Below are 18,894 nucleotides of genomic sequence, written 5' to 3' on the forward strand. Positions count from 1 at the left end.
AACACTTTGATTTTGGACTAGTTTTTCTTGATCTTGAAATTTGTATGAATGGAATCATACATTATTTTTTAAGATTCATCCATGTTTTGCATGTAGTGTACAATTCACTATTTTTGTTGTTTTGCACTATTCCATTTTACCAATATCCTACAACTTATTGTACAATTCTATTACTGTTGATAACTATTTTGGTTGTTTCCAGATTAGAATTATGAATAATGATGCTGAGATGCTATATTATATGACATTTCTCTGGATGAATACATAGAAGTGGACTTCTTAGGTAATAGCTTATGTATTTTATTATGACATTTTATTATTAATCAGTTTAAATATTTTCTAATATCCATTTTGACTTATATTTTGAATTTTATTTCTCTTAAAATAACTCAAATTATTTAAAAGTATATTGTTTCATTTCTAATCATTTGGGGATACTCTATCTTTCTATCATTAATTTTCATTTTGTTCAGAACATATCACATGTTCTTTAACTTTGTTGAGACTTTCTGCATAAACCATAATATGTTTTCTTTTGGTAAGAATCATATGTGTACTTGAAAAGAATGTGTGTTTTACAGTTGATGGAGCTATATGAGTGCATGCATGTGTTCTATGTGTGTCTATCTGTGTGTGTGTCTCCATACATATAATTCATAGATTATATGTATTTCAAATCTATAATTTATATATATGGGGAAATACACACACATAACCCCATCAACTGTAATAATATACATTCTTTTCAAGTAAACAAGTGACATAATTTCAAGTACCTATAATGTATATCATTATATATAATACTATATATTATACATGGTTCTAACCATCTATAATTCACTAGTTTTTTAATGATTGTTTTTCATTTACTCTAAGAGTTATACCAAAATTTTTCATTATGATACGGATTTGCATATTTCAGTTTTAGTTATGTGAGATTTTACTTTATATTATGAGATGATATTATGTCTTACTGCTGGATTGACATTTTAACACTGTGGAATAGAATAGCTTTCTTCACTTTAGTACTAATTCTAGCATTAAAGCCTAATTCATATGACTCATAAAACTACATTAGCTTTCTTTTGTTTTTACATGGAATAATTTTTATATCCTTCAATAATCAGTATTTATGTCTAAGTTATGTCTTATGTCTAAGTTATAAGTAATGAACTGTTGCATGTAATTTAGGGTCACAGTATTTGTATTTTCTTGACTATTTAGTCTACTTAACAGTTAGTATAATTATAGGTATAGTTTACTTTAAATTGACCTTCTGATTTGTTTTTTATTTGTATCACCTTTTCTTCTGTCCTTGTTTTTCCATTATAATCTACCTTATAATTAAAGGGTATTTGGTAATATTGAATCTTTCCCCTCTTAGGCATATCTGTAATTCATGTATTTATTTTTTGCTACAATAAGTACAATACTCATTAACTATTATTAATTGAATCATTAACACCTCCCTAGAACTTTGGCACTCTGTGACATATACAAGGACCGTGCAAATCCATTTACACTCTTATGCTTCTTGTGCAGTTGTCATGAAGTTTACTTTCATGTATTTTAAATCTGGTATGACATTATTCATATGTTTTAAGTATCACAAGAATTATTTAAAGAATCAATATTATTTTAAATTTTACTCCATGCATACCCCTTGCTGTACTCTTCATTTACTCTAGAATTAATCTATTTCCATCTGCCTGAAATTTTATTGTCTGGAAAAAGTGATCTCCATTTGGAATATCTTTTTATATACTTCTCTTTACAGTGGATTTTCTCAGTATTTATATTTTACTATTGTCTTTTCTCTCTCCTTCATCTTTGAAAGGTATTTTCTCTGCACATGTAATTTTTAATTGGCACTTATTTTCCTCCCACATTTTATATATCTTCATCCACAGTTTTCTGGATTATATATGCTTAGAAGTCAGCTGTAAGTCTTCGTTTTCCTTCTCCAAAGGGAAGGTGTCTATTTTCCTCTGGCTGGTTTTAAAATAGTCATTTTGTCTTTAGTTGTCAGCAATTTTAATATATTTTTGAGTATGAGTTTTTTTCCTGTGTTTTTATCCCTCTTCTTTGGCAAAAATCTAAAATCCATAGTTTAATGTGTGTTCTTTTAAACAACAACAACAAAAATTCTTGGCCAGATTTTCCTTTATTTCTTCCTCCTTCAATTCATACTTTTTTTTCCTTCCCACTTGGGACTATGATTGCATATATGTTAAATCATCCCACCACGTTCTATACAATGCTAGCACTGTTTTCCTTCCTCTCTTTTTCAAAGCCTCCTTGTTCCAATGTGGTTAATTTATACTGACATATATTCAAATTCACTAATCTCAATTCTGCTGTTTATTATTTTCTTTCAAATGTATTTCTTGAATTACTAGTTTCAGATGTTAAGAATGTCTCAGTTCAAATATTATTTTGATTCCTCTTAATAGATTTTTTGATTTCATGAGAAATTTTTAATATTTCCATGCATTTTCTTTAAACATTAGAGTTATTTAATATCTTTGTTGATAATTTCAAAATCTGTACCACCTATGGATATATTTCCTTTGTCCCTTTTAGCTGTTGAATTTAAGTCATTGGGATTTGTTTTTATTATGTCTTAATTTTTAACTACATTTCAGATATTTGTATTTTAAAAATACTTGGGGGGGGCGCGTCTCTGGGCTGATGATATCTTCCTTCAAAGAAGTTAAACTTTTAGCATGTAGATGGAGTAAAGGCAGATCATCTTGAGAGTGATTTTTTTTAACTTTTATTGGAGTAGAGTTGATTTACAATGTTGTGTTAGTTTCGGGTGGACAGCAAAGTGAATCAGTTATACATATACAAATATCCACTCTTTTTAAGATTCTTTTCCCATATAGGCCATTACAGCATATTGAGTAGAGTTCCCTGTGCTATACTGTAGGTCCTTATTAGTTACCTATTGTATATATAGTAGTGTGTATATGTCAACCCCAATCTCCCAATTTATCCCTCCCCACCATACCCACTGGTAGCTATAAAGTTGTTTTCTACATCTGTGACTCTATTTCTGTTTTGTAAATAAGTTCATTTGTACCCTTCTTTTAGATTCCATATATAAGTGGTATCATATGATATTTGTCTTTCTCTGTCTGACTTACTTCCCTCAGTATGACAATCTCTAGGTTCACCCATGTTGCTGCAAATGGCATTATTTTGTTCTTTTTTATGGCTAATATTCCATTGTATATATCTACCACATCTTCTTTATCCATTCCTCTGTTGATGGACATTTAGGTTTCTTCTATGTCCTGACTATTGTAAATAGTGCTGCAATGAACATTGAGGTGCATGTGTCTTTTCGAATTATGGTTTTCTTGAGAGTGATTTAATTCCATTTTGCTCTCCTTCATAGGTAAAGCCTTTCAAGAGTCTCAGATGAGGGTCTGTAGTGCCTGTTGTGTCCCTTTACCTCTGTGGCTCTGACTCCAGTTTTTGTGTTTACATTTTATGTGACTGCCAACATTTATCTTTAGCATTTTTAGTCTCATAACATCTGTCTTCTGCTTGGTTTCTGGGAGTCTTGCTTCACACATATGGAGTCACCAAATACCTTGAATGGTAGTTACATACAGTATGGCTTCATTTTTAGTGCTTCCCTTTTCTTCTATATTTCAGAAGATGTGTCTTTCTTTCCAGTTTCAGTAAATTTTGGCCATCTTTCCTTCAATACTGCTTCTTGTCCATACTTTTTCTTCCCATCTGGAATTACAAGTGTGTGTGTTTGTATGTATGTTTTGTGTGTGTGTGTGTGCGTGCATGTACAAGCACACTTTTCACCTGTATTAGAATTCTAGTTTCTGTAATAAATAACTGCAAGTTTTCAGCAGCTTAACAAAACATGGGCTATTTTACAATTATGTAACAATATAATACATGTCTTCCTGGTTAATGAGAAATTTTCCTTCACGTGGCCAAAATAAAAGCTCTAAAAGATTTAAGATAAAAGTAATTTTGTGGGCTTCCCTGGTGGCGCAGTGGTTGAGAATCCGACTGCCTATTCAGGGAATACGGGTTCGTGCCCCGTTCCGGGAAGATCCCACATGCCACGGAGCAGCTAGGCCCGTGAGCCATGGCCACTGAGCCTGCGCATCTGGAGCCTGTGCTCCGCAATGGGAGAGGCCACAACAGTGAGAGGCCCGCGTACCGCAAAAAAAAAAAAAAAAGTAATGTTTGTGCATCTTTTTAACTCATGTTCAAGACTTAATTCAAATGTCATTTCCTTTCCTATACATCTATTCTGAAACTTATAAGGCAGTGTATATGGATATGTCTGACACCCTATATTTTTTGTAATGCCTTTAGGAAAGGTGTATGTAATTTGATATTTATACCCCCTTAGCATTTTGTCATTTTGTAGATAGTGAATGAAAATATTGAAACTTTTGTTGTAACTTTCAACACTTGATAGGAATAATGATTATGTCTCTGTAAATTTTATGCTATCACTCAAAATGCACTATATACAAATACATGTAATTTTGCCCTTTGACAAATAAGAATGACATATAATATTTTCTTTTGTTGTTTATAAAGGACAGTCAAGCTTACTATTCTGCTTTTAAAAAAACCAGATCTTTATTTTACAAACAAAACCTTATATTTACACAATATTTTTTAGATTTGCACAATGATTTTTAGATTATACTCAAGAAATCTATTTTTGGAAATAATTCTGCATCTATAGTAGATCTCCTCTCAACACTGGAGTTCTTTAATAACTCTCAATAATAAATGTTTGTCCTAGAGAAATTGCAATGGATGTCAATTGTTAATAATAAAATAAACTATTGTTTGTCAGGTTACTATTAGTGAAATATAGCCCATACAACTTGAAATTTGGCAGTAATTCAACAATATAAATGACTTCTGGCAAAGCTTAATATTTTGGGATTTTATTATAAACTTTCTATTTTCTCCTATAAATCTCATTGAAATATAAAAAGCTAAATACAGGAGCAATTGACCTGACATTAATAATACTTATTGAAAAATAAATGTTTTATATCTCTCCACTGATGTCTTTGGGAAAGATCAAATGTAGATACGTGTATCTTTATGGCAAAATCTTTAGTTATATTATTGTTTTCAAGGGAAAGGAAAATCAATAGGAATATCAGTAACAAGAAATAACGTACTTCAATGTAGAAAAAGACCTACCCCTAGGTCAGGAGCATTTATGAACTTCAAGGGGAAAATAATCAGGGTTGACTCACACAAGTAGATAAAGTTTTTAAAAACTGAGTCAAGTATTTATAGAGTCATGACTTACCTATCCAATATAAATACCTGTCCTTATTTTTTCAGATACTGAAAGGTTACAGATTTCCAATGTTTTCCTAATATTTTGGTCTCAGTAACAGGATTATACCTAAACTATTTTATTTTATAAAAATAATTTTAGGGCTTCCCTGGTGGCGCAGTGGTTGAGAGTCCTCCTGCCGAAGCAGGGGACACGGGTTCATGCCCTGGTCGGGGAAGGTCCCACATGCCGTGGAGCGGCTGGGCCTGTGAGCCATGACCACTGAGCCTGCGCATCCGGAGCCTGTGCTCCGCAGCGGGAGAGGCCACAAGAGTGAGAGGCCCACGTACCGCAAAAAAATAATAATAATAAAATAAAATAATAATAATAATAATTTTAAAATCATATCCGATTGCCTAAGTTTAGCACATTTTATTCTGTTTTCTGAAAAAATAGATATAAAACCACCAATCCATTTAAAACAACATTATGAGTTTGATCAACATTATTTCAAAGGAAATATTATTTTTCTATTCCAAACATTTGGATTATCTGATAGTTAATTAAAATTATTTTTCAAAGTACATGAAAAACATTTTTAAGTTGTTGGTATATTTCTAAATTGCTTTCCCAAGTAATCATGTTAACATTCTATTCCACCTATAGTGTACAAGATCATTTATTTCATTGAATTTTAATGTACTTTAGTATTTTGGTTACCTCTAATTTTTCTCCACTGATGACCAAAAAGTAAATAAATAAATAAACACACAACATATTTTTAGTGTAATTAATAGGGAAGTTAAAAATATGCCCATGAAGTTTTGATATTTTTACCTTTATTTTTATAAAAATTATCTGTATAAGACATGTTCATTTTTAATGAATGAACTCCCACCACCACCAATACACATCTATGAGTCTGTTCACTCTACAAGTACTGATTAACATATATTGCATGTACAAGGCACTATTCTAGGAGGTATAAATAAAGCAGTGAACAAAAGAGGTGAAAATGTCCATCCATATAGGACTTACCAATAATAAATAAACTAAATAAGCCAGTGTTAATTATGTTAGATGTTAGTAAGTGCTACGGAATAAAAAGGTTTTTTAAGGAAAGCCAGTCTCAGAAGGTGATTTTAAGTATAAGGGAGTGAGCCCTGTGGATTTCTAGGGTAAGAAAGTTCTAAACAGAGTGGAGAGCATTCTGTGCAAAGAAACTTAGGAACAATTACCTAGTGTAACATATGGGGAGCAAAGATTCCAGTGAATTGGAGTGAATTGAATGAAGTATGAGATATTAAGGAATGAGATCAGAAAAGTCATGTATGACCAGATGTTGTGGTTACCCATGTAAGTGGAATAAACTCCCTACCCAAAATTTGCTTCAGATGTTGAACTGATGATGACATACACACAGGCCAACTAAGATGAACTTACTACTCACTAGTGTAGCTTTCTGGGGAGAGCAGGGCATGCTCCCAAGTGGGTCTGAAAATGGCTTGAGAGATCAAGAAGGAGCAACTGGCTTGGGTATTATATTGGTTAAGGGGCAGGGCTGAGGCAATAGTTTCTGTGCATGAAGGCGGGGCTTGTATGGTTTGAACCTCCTTCCTCTGCTGGGGAGAGAGAGCATGCCCGCTTTCTTATCAGTTTGCACATAAGTATATGGAGCAATTAGGTAAAAAGGAGAGTAGAAATTTAAATTTGTCAACAAACATCAAAAATGAGTTACACCAAATCCTACTGGTTTTAACTCACAGAAGGGAAGCCATTTGAAGGTATTGAGCAAGCAGAGTCACGACATAAATCTGATTTAGTTCTACATGGAACACTGTGAGTGCTGTATTGAGAATGCAAAGGTGAGTAAAGGAAGATTCATGGAAGCCAGATGTAAGAATTTGCCTTAATTTAGTGAAAAATGGTAGGGGCTCAGAACAAGAAATTAGCAATGGGTTTGATGGGAACTGATTGGGTTAAGAAATAGCAGGAATTGTTCATGAAATGGTTATGCTGAGAGAAAAAAGTTTAACCCTGAAAAATTGGGAAGATGAGATTGATGACAATTGATAGAGGGAAACTCTGATGCAAACAGTTTTGAGGGAAAACAGAATAAGAAGCAACATTTGCCTCTGAAATTAAAAAGGGCTTGGATATATAAACCTGGGGGTTAGAGCAAAGGTAAGAGAGTGATATACAACTGAAAGATATTAGCAGAGATAATATTCAAAGCCATGGAATTGGATGAGAACCTAAGTAAATGACTGCATATAGAAAAGAAAAATAATGCAGTACAAGGGCTGATCCATACAACACTGTAAAGTTCAGAGATCAGGTACATGTTGATGAAATAGCAATGTAAGCTGAGAAGCTGAGACGGTTGGGAGTAAAGGAGGTATCCATGATATTGAGAAGATAAAGTATGTCGAGGATGGAATAATAAACTGTAGGCCCAGTTTCCAGAGGAGTGATGAGAATGAAACTTGCTTGAAGTTCATGAGAGAGTGGGAAGAGAAAACTTAAAGACAAGTAAATACAACTTATTTTGAGGAAGAACTTTGCTCTAAAAGAAGGAATACATGGATGGCAATTTTTAAAGTTTTTTTTTTTAAGTCAGTGGGAGAAATAACAGCATGCTTGTATGCCAATATGAAATATTCAGTAAAATGGGAAAGTGTCTGATGCATGAGAGAGCAGGATTAGTTGGATGGGATCTAGACACAAATGACAGTTTGGCCTTTACTAAAAACACAGGGATTAAAACCATCTTAATAACAAAATAAATCAAAGAATATTAGCACAAATTCAGGAGATGGGGCCATAGATTTTGTGGGAACTTGTGAAAGTTTTCCTCTGAATTTTTTCTATTCTCTGAAATAAGCATCAAAAACACTAACTAAATGATGATGGGGATGAATTGTTAGAAGTTTGAGAAGAGCGAGAATGATACAGTGTAGTCTTGAAATTCTAACACTGTGCACCAAAGAACATCCAGGCACTGCAATGAACTTACATCGAAAACAGTCTTTTTTTTAAGGCATCTCAGTGATACCTGATAACCAATGGATGCTATGCTAACTACTGGGTTGACATGTTAACAATTCCAATATTAGATTATGCTGCATTCCTTTAGATAATGTCATTCTTTTGCAAAGCTGGTTTTGGTTGTTGCTTGGGTTGTTGCCTTGTGATGAAAAACAAGCAGTGCATGAAAATCATTGTGGAGCTGGAAATGAAGGTAGTGGATCCAATATAATTCCAAGGGTTGAGAAATTGTACCACACCCAACAAGGTGCCCATATCTCCTTAGTAAGTGATTGTGGTCATTTAAAATTGAAATTACAATGTTTTATTACAATTTATATGTATATATTTTGTCATTTTGATATAATTTTTATACATTTCCTAACCTAATAACCTAATAAATAGAACTGTTCAGTATTTCTTTTTATCTAAGTGTGCCATATGAAAATTAGCAAGACACTAAGGGCTCCATGAACTGAGAAAGCTTGGATAATTATCGTGTCTCCAGCACAGTAGAAGGATATGTGGACAAGGTGAATCACAATATGGTGGCTAGATGGCATTATAAGTGCACTTCATGTTCGCAGCCAGCATGTTAAAGTGAGATGAGACGTCATGATTTTGTGTTTTTCTTCAGCCCTATTCAGCTACACAAATTCAGTGTGTAATTCAAGGGGATTTAGCTTAACAAGGTTTGTGATTTTTTTCAACTGGTTAAATGTAAATCACGGAGAAATGACAGGAAGTTGAAAATATATTAAAGGGAGTGATTGCAATTATTGATAGTGTTATTTAAGATGGATTGGAGGAAAATAAAAATGTGAGGTAGGTGGAGTCCAGTAAATAATATGTCATAGGATCTGAAGGGTTTAAGGTTCCACTGAGGTCAAGGAGTTGTATTCCGTGCACGAGAAGCAACAGAAATGAGAATAAGAAGAGCCTGAAATTATCAGTTATAAACAATTATAAGGTCTGTGTATGAAAATAAATATCTTAGGCAGAGTGAAGAACAAAAATAGATTTATTGGATGTTAGACTTGACTGAAGTTCGTTCAATAAAAAGTGGGAGTAGAAAATTGAAAACAGCAAGTATAAACAACTATTTTGAAGAAAAGATTCATTCTAATAAGAAAGACAAGATCATAGAGATAGAAAGTTAAGAATATAAAAAATCTCTTTTTACTATGACTTTTGCAAAGTACTTGCATTTGGAATATAAGCACTTATCACAGTTATAAAAACACATGTAATTAAAAGATATATAATAGGGTTCTTTTGATAATCATATTTGTGGCTAGAAAGGATGATTATTTAAGGTTAGTACATTCTGGCATATTATTATTAAATTTTTTTCATTGTGTTTTGATTTTATACTATTAAATAATCTATATTTATATTTCAGATGATAGACAAATATGTCTGCCTCTTTCGTGCAGACGACTTTGTCTATATATCTACCATTTTTACTTAAGTTCTTCATTTAAAGGACAATATGTCTCTGTCTAAAACAGTCTATTAGAATCAATATTTTAAAAGACTAGAAAAAAATAAGAAAAGGGAAGAAAAAGAAACTCTGCTATGTTTTTCTTTTGTATTTAGCATACTCTTTAATATATTTTTAATTGCAGTCTTAATTTTACTTGAAGATTATGATAAAACTTGCCAAACAGAAAATATTACATGTTTCAATATTCTTTGGACTTAGAAACACATACAGAAATATTGATAGAGTAACAAATTTAACTTTAGAGAAAAGTTACACTGACTTCACACAGATTATTTTATCTTTAAATGTTTGAAGAATTTTCAATTTCAGAGTTATCAAAATCCTTTGCAAAATTACTAATTGCCCATGACTAAAACTAGTATACTAAACAATTGCTTTATATGTTAGAAAATATAGCATCGTTTCCATACATCTTGTACATTAATAAAAATTAGGTGAACATACACACACATATAAATAAATATCCTGCTATGCAATTTTAAAAGAATACATACATCCAATGATTTTTCTTTTCCAAAGTTCACCTTTTAATTGAAATCTAAAACAACTTCAAAAATTTTCTTCCTTTGGACGTAAAATCTTTCAGAGTTGTAAACTATTACTCATTTTCCCATCTTTCTGATTGACGTTTGTATACTTTGATTTACAAAAAAGGTTTATTTTAATTCACTATATTTAGGTTTTTCTTTTCCAAACTAGTAGAGTAGGTTTATTTACATTGTTTAAGTGTTCTTTCCAGATAAAAATATAGCTTCCGAAATATCAAAAAATGTTTGCACTTCTCATCAAGGAAAATAATTAAGTAAAATAAATTTCATCCTCAACTGGTAATTGCACTACAAAAATTCTAATACACTAGTAACTGAATCCATACCATGAACAGAAGGAACTATGAAGTAAAGCATTACAGCATCATAATTTGGCTCTTTGATGTATGTTTTAAGATCTATAAAATAGAAACTGCTATAATGAATGAGGTGAATGAAATTAAATGAATTCTTAATATAAATACAAGAAGACAATACAAGAAAATACAATAGAAGAGTTAAAGTTTTTCTGGAGAAGTGCTAAATTAGCACAGGAAAAAAACTTCATTTTTAATAGTTTAGTGTATAAATTGAACAGAAAATTATATATAATAAATATTTTTAACCTCTGCTAAAAACATAGACTGCAAGACCTATTATCTTACTACTTTATCTCTGATTACAGGCATTTCTGAATAATATTTAATATAAGAATCATCTGAAAATATATTTGGTCTGAAATATTTTTCCATTAGGAGAATTTGTGAATTCTTTTTTTAGAGAGTTAAAATCCGATTTTTGTAAAGTTTGGGTGAAAAACACACAGAATTGAGAAGTACATTGAGTATGATCTGAGAGATAATTTGAGCAGCTGGGAAAGCATCTAGGATGGGTCAGAGTTTCCAGGGTTTAATGTGTGGCAAGAAAGAGTAATTTAAGATGATAATTATTGAAATTTGACAGATATAGTTTGTGAAATAAAAACATATGGACACTAGGCCCAAGACAGAGTGGTAATTAAGAAGAATACAGAAAGAGAGGAAAGATCAAGTTAAAAATAAATTGCTGTGCTTCATAATTTTGCCTGAGCATGCAGGAATACTAATCTCTTGCAAGATAACTTTTTAAAAATAAACCACTGATCAGGGTGTGTCTATTTTAGGAACTTTCTCATTTGATCAGGACTCTGGATCTAGAAATAATTTTAAATGGTCAAAATGATAATATCATGTAACTTGAAAAAGTGGACCATAAATTCCAAGATTGTGTTAGTGATTACATAAGAAATAAGGATTTAAATTTTACAATGAGAAGATATATAAGTGACTGACTAAATACAAACAAATTTTGGAAGATTTGTATATGGAGAAGGTATCAATAATATCTGAAATATTGAAAATAAAATGTTCAGATTGGTAGTGAGTAGAAGTAATTGCTATTATAATGAAGAAAAAGTCATGTAATTTCTATTGTAGTACTCTATTTCACATGTATTATAGAATTCAATTCCAGGAAGAATCTATTTATTCTCTTGACTCTCCATGCTTTAGGAAAAGAAATGAAAACAATTTGTATTTTCTTGCTTAGGGAAGCCAATATGCATAATATTTATTTAAAATTTTGCAAAGGCTTTTAATATGTGTATAATATTTCACTCACCCATAGATATAATAATGAATGTATTTAAATAGCCTTTTTAAACCACTTTTTCAATTAAGCTGTCATTTAGCAACTTACAAAATTTCATCGAATAATAGAATATTAGAGTAGAAAAAGGTAGATAACTTTTATAATGTTATATTCTTCCAGAATTTTAATGCTAAGACAGGCACCTAAAATTTATTAAAGCAAGTTCCCACTGATAAAAGAGGAAGGATAGGAAGACTTCATTGAAACTTATGTCATAATCTGTTTAACATTTTAATGCATATGGCCCCAAAGATGGAAAGTAGCATAATCATTTTTTCTTAATGCATTTTACCATGGAATTCACTGTCTGAGAGATTTCTGGGGAACCTATGAATTCTATTAAATCCTTCCCAAAATCTGAATTTCTTTTATGTCCTATTTTATTTGAAAATTACTTTCTATATATCCTTACCACAGCCTTGAGATTTTCAATTCTACCAAGTGAGACAATTAAGAAAATATTTCCTCACTGTATAATTTGTAAAGTAAGAGAATGGAATTAGCTAGAGAAAAAAAGATATAAAATAGAAATATTGGTAGGGCTAGGAATTTCTGCAGTGAAGCTCTGGAAAGGTAAAGGAAATTGAGGGAAATTAATATTGAATTTTGGGATTGCATTCTTTTATCTTTTGATCTGGATAGCTGTGATGTTGGGACAAGAGGCTGTTCCAGGGTGCAGACATATTCTGAGGTTTTCTAAAAAAAAAAATTATTAAATATACCGTTGCCATAGAAACGAGTAGTTTGTTAAAACATATACACTTGAATGTGTGAATTTCTCTCAGGTTGATTAATAATTAAAATAAATTACACTTTCATAGTATTTACAGAATACAACTATTTTTATAGTGTTGGGACCATGTGAATAAATAAATACAGCACTGTAATGGATATGGAGCCCCCCCCAGTACTGCTCAGTGCAGGGTCTGCACAAACATGTGGTAGCTCTGAATGTAGAACATTTATATGAAAGGAAAATCAGTGGATACATTAGTAAGAAAGCAGAATGTGTATTTACAAACTTATCTTTAAAATTACGTTTGCTAACCATGTGACAACATTAGGGAAACCAAAATAGAGGGACATCCTACAAAAAGCCTAACTAGTACTATTTAAAACTATCAAAGTCCTGGTGAACAAGGAAAGCCTGAGAACTGTCAGAGATTAGAGAAGATCTAAGAGACATGATTGAAAGAACATGACACCACGGATTGTGTCCTGGAACAGAAAAAGGACATTTAGTTGGAAAATCAAATCAAAACCTATAGTTTAGTTAGTATTATATCAAATTAATGTCTTTGTTTTGATAAATATACCATGGTTATGTAAGATTTTAAGATTAGGAGAAGCTGATTGAAGGGTATATGGGAATACTTAATATTATATATGTGAGTTTCTGTAAATCTAAAATTATTTCCAAATAAATTTTTAAAAATACACCACAATAAGACATTAAAATATTTCTAGGAAAGAAGCAATGTTACATTCTTAGGGTCACATAAAATCACAGTTTACTCTCCTTTTTTCTCCTAAGGTATATGTTGCTCAATTATGACTTATTTTATCATGACTTTGATTAATGGGTTATAGAGATACATTTGAGAGAATATTGATTGAGAGTATTGACTATAAAGAAGATATAGAAATATTATCTCAAATCTTAATACTGTTTCTCCTACATTTTTTCTCCTTTTTTAACATTAAAACCTTTAGCATATTAATCATAATCATTTACAGTTTTGTCTGATATTTCATACATCTGTGATTCTGAAAATTGCTTTGCCCTTTTGATCTGCTTTCTTACTTTTTAGTATGCATCGTAACTTTTGTTGAAATTCAGCAGTATTGCACTGCTATACATTACTCAACTCTCCATAGCCTGGTGGGGAAAGGCTGGGCAGTGGTGAAGGGGAGGTAGGGGGAGGAGGAAGGTGGAAATCTCTTCTGTTTTGATGAAACCTCACTCTCAAGCAGTCATCATAATCCTGGGTTTCATGCTGTAGCCTCCTGGTTCTCCTGTCACTTTCCCAGCTATGACTCTGCACCCAACATGTATTCCTGCCCCTCCTCCTTTTCCATTACAACGATCAAAAATGCTACTCAGACTCACAGATAAATCTTCCACATCCGCGACTTTCCCTAAGAAAGAGCAGCTCCAAACACCAACCACACCTCTCTCAACTTCTGTTTTCCCACAAACGTTAGCCAGAAAAGACCTATATAAGGTACATATAGAAAGTTCTTCAGTTAAACTTATTCTTCCAGGTATCTTATTTTCTTCTGTCCTCCATTACTAGAAGTGAAAGTCTTTGTAAATAGATAAATGAACAGATAGGTACAAAATATATATATATATATATATACAGAGAGAGAGAGAGAGAGAGAGAGAGAGAGAGAGGGCGAGAGAGAGAGAGATGTTAGACCCAGAGGATATGGTTTACAATGTTGAAGGTGACAAAAGCAAACAAACAATACAATCATGTATTTATTGCTATAGTGGAGTTCACCTCACCAAAATGAGATTAAATATACTTTAACAGTAGTACATAAACCAAAGGAGATGGTATTCCTATTCCATATGTCTATATTCACGTGCTTACATGTGTGCATGTGCTTTCTTACACCCGACAAAAGTTGCGTGTGGTTCTGTGGTCAATTTTGGATTCGTTATACTAACAAGGACTAAGTAAACATGCTTTGGAATATATTTGTTGATGAATAATAGAAAGAGACTGGAATGACTGAATGGAAATACTAATGGGAAATGTATGACCAAATGTAACAGGTAAGTTTCATAACTCTTGAAGGTTATTTGTAAGCTAGATGTTTTGGCTGAGGAAATCACACTTACCAAGCTTTCACTGAATGGAATATGGCCTTTAGACACATTAATTTTGCAAATTCATGTTAATTTACATAATGTTGAAAGTTGAGCAAGAGGACAATGAAATATAGGTTTGGTGGATTCCATAAGAAAGCTACACAAAAAGAAACAATTTTTCTTTCGAAGATTAATTAAATAATTAGATTAAGTTTTAATATTTTAATTAATGAATACATATTTTTAATTTCTTACTCATATAAATTATAATTACAACACATGTAGATCATGCAGTCATTTACTATTTTTTTAACATCTTTATTGGAATATAATTGCTTTACAGTGGTGTGTTAGTTTCTGCTGTATAATGAAATGAATCAGCTATACATATACATATATCCCCATATCTCCTACCTCTTGCATCTCCTTCCCTCCCACCCTCCCTATCCCACCCCTCTAGGTGGTCATAAAGCACTGAGCTGATCTCCCTGTGCTATGCGTCTGCTTCCCACTAGCTATCTATTTTACATTTGGTAGTGTATATATGTTCATGCCACTCTCTCACTTTGTCACAGCTTACCCTTCCCCCTCCCCATGTCCTCAAGTCCATTCTCTATGTCTGCATCTTTATTCCTGTCCTGCCCCTAGGTTCTTCAGAACCTTTTTTTTTTTTTTAGATTCCATATATATGTGTGAGCATATTGTATTTGTTTTTCTCTTTCTGACTTACTTCACTCTGTAAGTCTCTAGGTCCATCCACCTCACTCCAAGTAACTCAATTTTGTTTCTTTTTATGGCTGAGTAATATTCCATTGTATATATGTTCCATGTCTTTTTTATCCATTCATCTGTCAATGGACACTTAGATGGCTTCCATGTCCTGGCTATTGTAAATAGAGCTGCAATGAGCATTGTGGTACATGACTCTTTGAATTATGGTTTTCTCAGGGTATATGCCCAGTAGTGGGATTGCTGGGTTGTATGGTAGTTCTGTTTTTAGTTTTTTGAGGAACCTCCATACTGTTCTCCATAGTGGCTGTATCAATTTACATTCCCACCAACAGTGCAAGCGGGTTCCCTTTTCTCCACACCCTCTCCAGCATTTATTGTTTCTAGATTTTATGATGATGGCCATTCTGACAGATGTGAGGTGATGCCTCATTGTAGTTTTAATTTGCATTTCTGTAATGATTAGTGTTGTTGAGCATCCTTTCATGTGTTTGTTGGCAGTCTGTATATCGTCTTTGGAAAAATGTCTATTTAGGTCTTCTGCCCATTTTTGGATTAGGTTGTTTGTTTTTTTGACATTGAGCTGCATGAGCTCCTTGTATATTTTGGAGATTAATCCTTTGTCAGTCGCTTCATTTGCAAATATTTTCTCCCATTCTGAGGCTTGTCTTTTCGTCTTGTGTATGGTTTCCTTTGATGTGCAAAACTTTATTATTTTTAATGAAAGATCTTTTTTAGTGCTCATTTAAATAGTATAGGCAGAGTGAAAGGATTTTTATAACCAGTTATCTTGTTAGCTTATACATCTTTAATATAAGATAAATAAAACAAAAATGATTTATGGACTTTATTGGTATCTATTATGATTATATACTTTAAAATTTCTCATTAGTCTCTCTAGGTACTGACTTTGGATCTTATAAACATAGATAGAGCCTTGTCTTGTAGGTATCAAAATACAGTACAAGGTGACAGTCCCATACACCGTCCTAGCATCATGGTAGGTCCAGTTGTATAGGTGTGAAGGAAATGCTATAGGAGCAAGATAAGGGAGTCCCATAATTTATTTCACGCAATTACTTGAGGATTTATTTGAAGAAGGTAAATTTTGAGCTGGGTCTTTAAGAACTCAATAAAAATTTTACCAAAGAAGTATAGAGAAGAGACTCCAGGCAATGGTAAGTGTAGTAGCTTTTAGACACTAAATTGCATGTTCCACTTGTGAGGTGATAAGGGGTTTATCAAGTTTAAGCTATGGTAACTGACGAGAGAGAGATAAACCATACTTTTCTGGGACATATATATTATGTTAAGGGATAAAACTGAGCTTCATGAAGTATATGGGTGGCTTCATGTATTTGGGAGCAGATTTTTATTTTCAGAAGATAGTCCTAACAGCAGTGTGATGCATATTGTGATGTAGGAAGAGAATCATGGTGTCGATATAACTGCCTCCAAAAGTAAAGTATTTCTCCAGAGAGAAATATCAGCTCCAATCCTTAGAGCCACAGGAGGGTATATCTGGAATTTTCAAGTATCACTTTGGCTACATTAGTGGATTAGAAATATAAATGTCTAGCTTCAGAGTACCCAGTTACTAATATATCATCATCAAACTTGTATGAAACCTTACATGAATATTCCCTTAGCCATCCTAGATTGACTTTCTCTTTGAGGTAATCAAATGAGTTATGCCTGAAATATCCCTCTAATTCCCATTGCCCATAAGGAATTAAGCCATTTAATTTATAAAATTATGTATCATCAACAAAAAGTTTTAGAAAATTCACTTTTGTTACACTGGTATTTATGGTACAGTCAATTGTTTATTCAATTTATTTTAAAAAAGTACTTGTGCTTCTAACATAGTCTGGGCACTGTGTTATTTCAAATAAGTGTTTGGTTTACAAATAAAGCTTTTTTTAACTTAAGGAATTTAGAAAGTAATAGAGGAGGTACATGAATAAACAGGAAATTACAATACTGTGAAAAATGCCTCATCGGGAATAAGAATCACATGTCTTTCTAATAGTAATTTATGACACTTTCAAACTATCTTTTTAATTTTGATTTCTCTTTAAACCAGTCTATAATTAAAACCAGGTATACAATTAAAAATGCTTCATATTCCCTTAACATATGTACTTTGATCTATTGAAATGTGACTTTCTTTAGCATTCCAAATATGTCATTGATTTAGAAATAGTGAGAATAATGAACTTTTACTTAATGATACTATGGAAAGAATAGGATTTATTAAAACATTAGGGCACAAGTAATTATTGATGAGCAAAGGTGGACATGCACATAAAATGCTGATTATCTGACTGAGAAAAATAATATACAGATATAAAATATGTAAGATATTTATTGAACTCTGACCATTGGGTACATTTAAATTCTTTTGAGTAGGATATGAAAGAGACTTACAGTAATGAATATATCAGTTCCTGCTTTTTTTTTTTTTTTTTTTTTAACGGTACACGGACCTCTCACTGTTGTGGTCTCTCCCGTTGTGGAGCACAGGCTCTGGACATGCAGGCTCAGCGGCCATAGCTCATGGGCCCAGCTGCTCCGTGGCATGTGGGATCTTCCCGGACCGGGGCATGAACCCGTGTCCCCTACATCGGCCGGCAGACTCTCAACCACTGTGCCACCAGGGAAGCCCCAGTTCCTGCTTTTTAACTGAAGTATAAACTTCTTAAATTATCTCTATTTAGGCAAGAAACTGTTAATAAAATCAAGTTCTGAAATAGTTTGGTACAAAAATATCTTCAGACAACGAATAGTCAAGAGAATATCCTACTGGGAATATTGAAGCCTGATGCTGTTTTGTACAATGGCTATATTTTTAAAAAGTAGTTTTGACCAACAATAAACAATGCTTGTGAAATGATTGCTTACATTTTAATTTGCTAGCTAGCACTTTGTTTACAGTCTGCGAAATGGTAGGTTCCAAAGCCTCTTTTCAAAATGTGCCTAATGATCTGAGAGAACACAGATTTGCCTATTGTAACAAGCTGTGTAGCCTGTGATAGTTGGAAGCAAGAGTGATCTTGTGATAATCTGCTATTTACTGTAGACCAAAGTATGTCTTTGAGGAAAAGTGCCATTATTGCCTTTACTTCCTTCATAGATGAAGTCCAGTATCCTTGAAGCAAAAGTTATATCTGAAGAAGCTATATATGGACCCTATTCAAAGCAAGTAGACAAATAAGATGCCAGAAATCAAACACTGGCATTACAAGACAATTAGTTTTCTAACATTTTTCTTGTGGCTTATGAATTTACAAATAGATTGAGG

This window comes from Mesoplodon bidens (genome assembly GCF_964165515.1).
Source record: "Mesoplodon bidens genome assembly, chromosome: 3".
NCBI classification, from domain to species: domain Eukaryota; kingdom Metazoa; phylum Chordata; class Mammalia; order Artiodactyla; family Ziphiidae; genus Mesoplodon; species Mesoplodon bidens.